Raw genomic sequence first — 8,624 nt, 5'->3', positions numbered from 1 at the left:
CATCAGTTAATCCATAAAGTAATGTTCAGATTAATCAGTGATGAAAATAACTGTTAGTTAGTTAGGTCTGCATCGTTTGCAAACAGACCTCAAGCGTTAGCGAAAGGCAAACGAAGCCTCCGTGAGAGCAGCGACACCTGAAGGCCTCTCAGCCTTCGCCACCTCTCTGCTGCAGCTTCACACTCGCTGATCTGACAAATCTGCCGTCATCTGTCCTCGCGGACGAAGGCCCTGCCTCCTCTGCAGCCACCTTCATCTTCTCTGGAGTCATCCTCCACCTGTTTACCTGCTGGATGAAGAGGAACGAACAGGAAGCTGCACCCGAACAGAAAAGGAGGCTCATAACGTTGATTTTCCCTTTAAAAAACAACTTTTCAGCAAAAGTCGGATTGAAATGAAAATGTGTCTCATGAAGACGGTCACCACGTCCCTGCATTGTTCTGGAAAACTCCGGAGCAATCTCCGGGGGGGGGCAAGTTTACAAGAAGGAAAGGGAGGGACTTTTTCTCCCTTCCCTTTCTTCCACACATCCTCCCCCACCTCCCACCCTGACCCCTCACCCTCCACCCTGCGCTGTCCTGCGTCTCAGCCTGTTTGCATTCCTCTCAGTTAATAAGTGTTTGTCTGATCCTTGGCGGGGGGTGCAAGGACCCCCCCCCCACACACACACACACGCACACACACAAACACAGCGCCTGCCTCCCCCCCGGCTCACCCAGCTGTGAAGACGACAGGAGTGATGCTGTGGGGAGGAGGAGGAGGAGGAGGTGTCATAGCTATGAACCTTCTGATGGCCAGCAGGTTGAATGGAGCCTGTTGTTGGTCCATAAAGGATAAATGAGGAGCTGAAGTCTGAGTGACAGTTTGAATTTACAGGAGAATCAACAACAATCACGTTTCCTTCTGTGATCAACAGTCTGCTCCTTAAATGTTTGCTCATGGATGAAGATTTTGGAAGCTCAAACCGTCTGCTGGCTGTAGTTTCTCCTGTCAAGTCAATCATTCCCCACTAAAGAGGTTATTAGCTCACATATTAAACCCAAAGCTGGAGCTCCAGCGTTGGTTTTTAGCCTTATTTTGGGAAGATCGAAGGTAAAATGACAGTCTGAAGTCACGCTAGCAGCTCTGAGAGGCTGTGCTTTAAATGCTAACATCAGCTAACACACTCACAATGACTCCATCTAATGATGTTAGCATGCTAACATCGGTAAACACAGAGTCCAGCTGAGGCTGATGGGAGTCATTAGTTTCATTAATCAGCAGATCATCATTTAAAGAGACATCGCTGTGAGTTTGGCCGATTCAGAGGAAAACAACACTGATTTGGATGAAGTGTTAGCTTCTGTGAACGACGACACGGTGGAGGGCGGCTGCCATTATCATTCCACGTGTCATTGTCATATGACAGATGACAGGATGGAGAAAGAGCCTTTGTTCTAGAAGCTGTTACAGGAAAGGAGACACGTTGAATTATTTGCTCAGACTTCCTGGAGACACAGCGTTTAATGAGAAACTCCAGAACTACCGAGCGAGCACTGGACTGGAAGCTTCTGTCATTTCATAAACACGTTCATAGATTCTTCTAAGATTCTCCTTTCACATGCTTCCTATTCCTCCAATCACACACCACACTAATAAACAACATAACATCAGCCCACAACATGCAAAAGAAGACAAACTGAAGGACAAGAACTATTTCAAGTTGGCCACGATGAGACAGACGAGGACCGCCGCTCTGATCCTGAGTCTGGAGATAAAAGGCGTGAAATCACAAATCAGCCGGCTGCCATGCAGAGGTCCGCTGCAGCAGGCTGATAGCACACAGAGAAAGAGCGCGACGTTAACGAGCAGCGCCAGAAACATCCCGACTGAGAGCCGTTTGGGAAACGTCCCGGAGGACCGCTCTGTCCCACGTCCACTCTCATCAAGTCATTCTGTGGATGCAAACACAACAGAGAGGCTGTGCGGCTCTTTGCTGGGGGCTCCAGGCCGCACCAGTGAATGGGCGGCTTCACACTGGTGGAGGGCTGCTGGGAGAAATCCCTGGCTGTGCTGAGCGGCGAGGGGGTCCGAGGCTTGGACCGGGCCCGGCCGGGTGTGTGTGGGGGAGGCCTTTGTCGCCGTCGTCGCCACGGCAGCTCACCTATTGAGGGTAGAGTCTAAGATATGTAAAGCAGCAGCGTTTCAAAGCTTCCCTCCGCTGGGGAACAAACAAAGAAATAAAGAAATCAAATTAAAGTTTGGAAAGGAGTGAGTAAAGAGTGGGAATAAGAGACGGAGACCAGAGAAAGTGTCCTCTGTGGTAAATGCTTATGCTGCCGGCCAAGCCGTGTGTTGGAATCCGACGGGTGTTGAGAAATGGAAAAAGAAAGGAATCATTAAAAAGACGGAGCGAGGTGGAGGGAGAGCACTATGCCCTTGTTTGCCCCGAGTGGTATTTTCTTTTCTCATTGAGCCGGTCCAAGTCCTGCAGGCGGCTTGGTGAGTGTCCCACCCGGCATTGAGAGGCAGGCCTGGGCATGCCCGGCCAAGGTCAAACTGTGGCCGCCAACAACGCGCAGGGCTCAGCCTGCCCCCAGCTGCCGCCGCTCTGTTTATGTTTGTTTTGTCGCTCCGCTCCCTCCCTCGGCCTCCGCAGGGACGCCTCGGCGGCTCGGCCTCTCTGGAGGCTGAGGCATCACACGCAGGTGTCAGGTGACTCTTCCTCCGGCACGATGTGTCCCAGGTGAGCTGCCTCTGCCGCTGCACACCGTCCTTCACTGTCTGTGGCACTGGACTGTGCACGTCTCAGTGCACGTTAGCAGAGCCATGAAGTCACCTGTCCCTGTCAAACACCTTCCTGCAGAAACATGATGGTATTTCACTTTTTGCCACGTCGCTGCATGAAGAGGGAAACAATGAGCATACCTGCTGTGAAATGTCACAGACGGGGCAGTAAGCTGAGAGTATGTTTGGTAACTGACTCTGGTATTTAGAGACCATTGTTGTGTCACTGCGGTGAGTCACTAACCTTTATGTTACCTGGACAGCAAAACACTGCAGAGCCCTCTGCGACAACAAAGAGGAAAACATCTGACTGATGAAGCTGCTTCCTTCACTTCTAGCTGAATGTCAGTTAAAGTGGGGACGAGCTCCCTCCAACGTCTGCACATCACGAAGTCGTCCTCACGGCCAATAAGTGAATTCTAACTGAAGCTTGTGATTGAAGACATACATGTAATGGAGGCCGACTCCACCTCTGAAATAACTCCCACATAAACACACTTTTTGAAGGATTTTTTTTGTGCATTCTGCTCAGTGGTCTGAGCTGCTGCATGTACTGAACTACTGTGTGAAGTTCATGGTTTACTTCATCCTGATACTTTTGCTTTCTGTTGGACTACGTTTCCCAGATAAGTAATGTAGATCAAAGATCAACAGCAGAAAAGCTTTAAAGACAGATACATATTGAGATTAAGCTATCTAGCTGCTCGCTAAAGTCATGTTTCCATCATTAGCAATGGATGGAAACACCCAGAAAGCTCAGAGCGAAGGTTAGGATTAGCTTAGGTTTGGTGCTGTGGCTACCATGACGTTTTGAAAGCTGTCGAAAGTGTCAGCAGAGCAGAGCTGAAGTGAACCTGAGGGCCACTCTGATGTGTTTTATGCTGCCGAGTTTTCATGTTCTGCTGCGACAATAAGATAAGAAATGCTTTCACTTTGGCAGCAGCTCATATAGAAACAGGAAGCTGTCAGCTGTTCTGAGCAGAAGTGTGTTGTATTCTTCATCTTGGAGCTGGTTCACCTCACTGTTCACACCGTTCACTTGACTGGACAATAAACAATAAAACGTTAAAGCTGCGGAGTCCCTCAAGGCTCTGTACTTGGTCCAGTCCTTTTCTTTACTGATGCTCCTGTTGGGTCTAAGGTCAGGGTTGGTCGGTGGTGAGTTTGATCCAGGAAGCACTGGTGCTATCACAGAATGCTATCTTCCTTTTTTACCTGACTGATATCAGGTGAGCTCCAAATATTCCACAGGCTGACATTTGTGCCCCAGTTCAGGACCTGAATCCTCTGAAGGATGCAGGCGATCTGACCAGACCTGGTCCTCCTCCCCTAATGAAACCTGCAATACTCCCAGAAAGCAAACGAATGGTGTGCTGAAGCTTTTCTGTTGAACCTAGAAAATCCAGAGTTTTAACAGCAGAGAGAATGTAAAAAAACAAGTTTCATTATGTCTGAGATTACAGCGTAAACTCATTTCACCACGTTTTAATCTGACAGCAGTCTGATCACACACTGCTCACACATGGATGGAGGCTCAGTGAATTATGCTTCAGCTGTTCTGCTATTAGGTGTCCTTCATCGCCACATGACTCGCCTGCAGCTGCTGTCCTCTGTGACGACCACCTTTCCACAGGAGGTGTTTCACGTGAAAGCAGACAGATTGCAGACGGAGGTGTGGTCCCACAGAACACAGAGTTCTCCGTCCAGCAGTTTCCCAGCTCGCTGTGGAAGTTTACTGGTCACTCCACAGTTGGCTTTGTCATGCTGGTCTTCTGCTGCCTCATTCAGGCCTCCGAAACACCTACAAAAGAGCGTCCCCCGGCCCGGAGCGATGAATAAAGAAGCCCTCCCACTGTTTCCCTGGGTATTGTTTCCTTGTTGTTACACAGAGTGTGTATTGCTCCCTAAGCCTGTGATGGATGTCGGATTACCCCTCCGCCTGTGTCTTCCTGACAAAGAAAGCATCAGCCTTTACTGCTACACACACACACACACACACACACACACACACACACACACACACACACACACACACACACACACACACACACACACCCACAGTCATCTTAAAGATCCTGCATACAATGATCTACAAATCTTTGTCCTGACCCCGACACCCTGAACATATCAGCGCCCACATGCCGCTGACAGAACACTCTCATTGTCAGCAGGCGCGTTTTAGTGCAGTTTGACAGATATTGGTGAAAACGATCTTCCATACACAGAGACACAAACCGCTAAATGTCCTTTTATAGAGTATAAGTAGCGCTGCATTAAAACATCAAGAACAATGAATCCACTGAATGACGAGATCCTTTAAAACCTGCTGACCCATTTTGAAAGTGTCTGCCTGTGTCAGGAGTCACTGCAGAGCAGAGCTGAAGTGAACCTGAGGGCCTCTGCTGTGTTTTCATGTTCTGCTGTGATTAGATAAGATAAGCTTTCACTTTGACAGCAGCTCATATAGAAACAGAAAGCCGTCACTGTCAGCTGTTCTGAACGGAAGTCAGCTCACTGTTCACAACGTTCACAATAAACATTAAAGCCCCTCGTATTTATCCAACAGATCCTTCATCATTTCAGCTGGAAACTCCTCTTCATCCTCAGCCTCCATCTTCTGTGGAGTCCCTCTGGGTTCTGTACTTGATCCAGTCCTTTTCTTTATTGATGCTCTTGTTGGGCCCAAAAACAAAACCTCTCTTTTCACTGGTTTGACTGTTGGACTAAACACACGGTGAAGGTGTCACTTTGGGCTCTGGTTTCCAAACAAACAATCAATCGATCGATCGATCGATGGAGAAAATGAAATGAAATGAAACAACAGACACAGGGGACACAATGATCTAAAGAGACCAGAGACAAGAGGACAGCAGACACAGGGGACACAGTGATCTAAAGAGACCAGAGACAAGAGGACAGCAGACACAGGGGACACTTTACTGCACTCAGTACTTTTACTTTCAATACTTGAAGTACATTTCCTCATTATACTTACACACTTTTACTGAAGTAACATTTTCAATGCAGGACTTTCCCCACTAACAGGGTGTTTACAGTGTGGTGTGAGTACTTTTACTGCAGTAAAGTATACTTCCTCCACCTCCACTGGTGTTTGAATGAAGTGAAGATGTGTTTTTCTGTCAGGGGGCGTCAGCGAGCCTCTTCACTGAAGGTAAGTGAACTTTCACAAAACCAGCGCTGTAATAAATCTGGGGCTCCGTCCTCTTTCTGTCTCATCCCTCCACAGTCCTAATCAACCCCAGAGCCTCGGTAAGACCAGTAAGAGACCCTCACCCGTTCCCGTAACGCCCCCTCCCCGGCCTTACATGACAATGGTACCAGCCGTTACCCCAGAAACAGGCCTTTCATTAGCTGTGTGATAAAAAAGATGTATTCCCTTGTATTCTCCTCTCCGTCCACTTTTTCACATCTTTGTTTTTTGGGGGAACCAGTAGATAAGCTTCGGCTGCTGAGGGCGGCCTCAGCTCACCAACCTGCCCTCATCAGACTTTCTCTGGAGGAATACCGGCGGAGTCGTGGGGCAACGGACAGACGCTTCCTGAGAACTGATATTTTCATCAGTTTTAGGCCTCCCAGAGCTTCTGCCTTTGAATTATCAGTCTGAACTTTAACACAATCTGCTGTTCTCTCTCCTCACTCACATGCCAACGCTGCCTAATTCTTTATTTCCAGAACAGTTGTAAAACTGACACTTTAGCTGAGGAATCGTGCAAATCAGGGTTATACGATTCAGGCTTTTTGTTAAGTATCACAGACCAGACGGTGAGGCGCACAGTGATGCTGAAAACACTTCCACTGCTGCTTGTCGGTGTCCGAGGTCAAGAATGAACTTTCCACCTCCACTTTCAAGGTGACACAGAGCAACTTTTGAAAGAAGAAATGACGCTTTATGTCTTTAATGAATAAAAGTTGGAATAATAAAAAATAAAACACACTCAATTTAACGCATTCGTTTTTTCCTCTTTTTGTGGCCACAGTGGCCAATATGGAAGGAGAAATGGGAATTTAAACATCTAGAATTTTGAGATAACTGGACCAACAAGTGGGTTTTATTTATGACACTAATCACCTCAATGATTTCCTCCATCCTTCAATCTTTGTTTCAAACAAGCGTAAAAATATTACATGTGGGCTCAAAGTTATTGCTGTTGGTATCATCCGTCCAAAGCTCACGTCAGCTGAAAGCCCTGTAAATGGCTGCACCATCGTCCTGGCCACATGGGGTGTTGGCGTTTAGCACTTTCAGTTTGCAGCGTTTCTGGGTTGGAACAAGCAGTAAGGGTTAACGTTTCACCGGAGGCTCCTCTTACCTGCAGCCGTCAGTGGGGCCAGGGAATAATACCTGCATCAGGTTACCACGGCCTCTCATCTAACCAGCCTGCCACATTATAATTATGAGCCCTGCAATCCAGCTGGAGAGCCACGTCCAGCAGGTAATAGCTGTCCAGGGGGGCCTGCAGGGAGCTCGGGCTGGGGGGAAGGGGAAACGTCAGCTCTCCTTTCCAGGAAAAAGCACCCGGGCTGGGCATGAGGCTGCAGGATCCTGGCCTTCCAGCGAAGTGTTGGGTGTCCATCATACAGAGGTGTAGCATTACGGCTGCCTATCTTTGCCCTTCATCTCTCAGCCGTCATTAGCTCATCAGTGAGCACAGACGGACGCGCTCACTGACAGACAGCCGTCTGTTCGCGACCCCGGGGGGTGCGGGCTTCTTCAATTCTACGTATTTGCATTTGATTACTGCGGCTATTCATCTGACTCTCTGAACGCGAGCCACCTTGCTAATCTGCCGCAGGGTCAGAGAGAGACGGTGTGGTCTACAGCGGGGCAGACAGGCGGTGATATATGGGGCCGTGGGACACTTGTCCCTGTTAGACCCCACACCGACCCAATGAAGGACCACAGATCTGAGCACCATGGGGAACAAGAGTCTGACTGAGCACAGACAAAGCCCTGAAAGACAAACCCAGCCACCCCCTGCTACTATTACCCATCCACTGCCTGATCACAGCAAGAGTCCCCAGAGAGACGAGCAGGAAAAGACCAACGTAAATCTCACGTACAGCCACACTAAAGCAAGCGGGTGGAGGGAGAAAGATCCAGAAGAAAACAGGACGAAGGCCACAAGTGGCCGAATACGTTTTTCTGCTCATATGAGACTCAGATCTGAGCTTCATCACAGTGTGAGCAGCACAGGTCTGATCTTTCCAATTCAGATTCGGGCGACTTTCAAATGTGTCCTAAACCAGAAGCTGGTCTGAAGATTACGACCTCAGTCTGAACAGTCATATCTGAATTAATGTGGCTTTTACGTCACTCACTCCCTGAACTGAGTGTTCTGCCCACCTCATGTCCACCAATCAAATAAACCAAAGTCAAAGAGGAAAAAACCAGAGGATCACCAAAGTCATGAGAATTTATCTTCTGGGCACCAACATGAACTGAAACAGGTGTCAAGATATTTCACTCTGAACCACAGAGTCAGCAGGATTTGTCCTCTGGGGACAATGACTGTCTGAACTTCATTCGTCCTCTGGGGACAATGAGTGTCTGAACTTCATTCGTCCTCTGGGGACAATGAGTGTCTGAACTTCATTCGTCCTCTGGGGACAATGACTGTCTGAACTTCATTCGTCCTCCGGGGACAATGACCGTCTGAACTTCATTCGTCCTCTGGGGACAATGACCGTCTGAACTTCATTTCATGGTAATCCATCTGACAGGTGTTGAGATTTCAGCCTGGACCACAGACAGACTGACTGACAGACATTTCCGTCCCTACAGACCTGCCGTTAGCGTGGTTAGAATAAATGAAACGTGTAATTTAGACAAACAAGAC

Source organism: Chaetodon trifascialis, chromosome 15 (genome assembly GCF_039877785.1).
Source record: "Chaetodon trifascialis isolate fChaTrf1 chromosome 15, fChaTrf1.hap1, whole genome shotgun sequence".
Lineage (NCBI taxonomy): Eukaryota > Metazoa > Chordata > Actinopteri > Chaetodontiformes > Chaetodontidae > Chaetodon > Chaetodon trifascialis.
The sequence above is the reverse complement of the archived record's forward strand: the minus strand, read 5'-3'. Positions refer to the sequence as shown.